A 1,298-nucleotide genomic window follows, 5' to 3' on the forward strand; every position below is an offset into this window, starting at 1 on the left:
CGTGCCTTGAGCTGAGTTACTCATCACAGAATTCCCACTATCTGATTTACTCTTGTAGCCAGAGTATGTATATGAATGGTCCAGTTAAGCTTTTGTCAATGGTAACCCCCAGGATGTTGATGGTGGGGGGATTCAGCGATGGTAATGCTGTTGATCGTCAAAGGGAGATGGTTACATTCTCTCTTGTTGGAGATGGTCATTGCCTGGTACTTATGTGGTGTGAATGTTACTTGCCACTTAGCAGCCCAAGTCTGAATGTTGTCCAGGTCTTGCTGCTTCTGGACACGGACTCCTTCAGTATCTGAGATGTCCCGAATTTGTCCTTTTATGAAACCTTGGTCAGGACTCACTTGGAATATTGTATCCAGTCTTGGTCTCCTCACATGATGGGTGATATTGAGGCTTTGGAAAGGGTACAGAGGAGAGACATTCGACGAATTCCCAGTATAAGACATCTTGGTTATCAAGTTAGACTAAAAGAGTTGGGACCCTACACCTTAGAGAAACCTAGACTGAGGGGTGATCCGATTGAGGTTCATAAATAATGAAGAGTCCAATTTAACATGGGAGAGGAGTCATTACTTTATATTGGAAAAGGCCAGATGGCACCCGGATCACATTAAATTTCATTTTCAGTGCTGGGCTAATGTACCAGGATGGCCGAGTCGTTAAGGCGTTGGACTTAAGATCCAATAGACTTGTGTCTATGTGGGTTCAAACCCCACTCCAGGTATCTGTGCTTACAAAATGTTACTTATTCTTTCCCTGACTTCTGCCTTGCACCATCATCTCTTCTGTCATTTAATCACTCTTGCCTTCCAACTGATCACAGCTTCCTATTATTTGATCTGCCCCAGCACCGTTCCTTGGCTCTGCGCTTGCTTATAAACTGGTAAATCTTTAACTTAATCTCCTCTGCACCCTGACAATGACCTTCTCATCCTTCCTGGATTGTGGTTCCTCACAGGATTCGCTGCCTCTCCGACTCCCCTCCAGGTAACTGAAGGCCCTGAGCCTTGGTCTCGCTTTATACGCTAGCTGGTAGTTGATTCCTTGCAGGTCTGCCACCGCTCAGGAGAAGCTCAAGACCCAGATCAAGCAAAGTATCAAGAGGAATGTGAACAAAGGCTCCCTGGTGCAGAGCAAGGGACAGGGCGCCTCCGGCTCCTTCAAAATCAGCAAGAAGGAAAACCCAGGGAAAAGTGGGAAAGAAGGTGAAGAAACCAGCAGCCAAGAAATCTTTAGTGAAGAAACCAGCAGACAAGAAATCTTCAGTGAAGAAACCAGCAGACAAGAAA

General features: G+C 45.8%; 1 non-coding gene across 1 annotated transcript; it reads left to right on the forward strand.

Moving 5' to 3' along the window:
* The first annotated feature begins 650 nt into the window (after window positions 1–650).
* trnal-uaa (transfer RNA leucine (anticodon UAA)) lies at window positions 651–733 on the forward strand. The gene has a single exon. It is a non-coding gene; the product is annotated as a tRNA-Leu (tRNA).
* The last annotated feature ends 565 nt before the right edge of the window (window positions 734–1,298 follow it).

The sequence above is a fragment of the Heterodontus francisci genome, unplaced genomic scaffold (genome assembly GCF_036365525.1).
Source record: "Heterodontus francisci isolate sHetFra1 unplaced genomic scaffold, sHetFra1.hap1 HAP1_SCAFFOLD_330, whole genome shotgun sequence".
NCBI lineage: Eukaryota > Metazoa > Chordata > Chondrichthyes > Heterodontiformes > Heterodontidae > Heterodontus > Heterodontus francisci.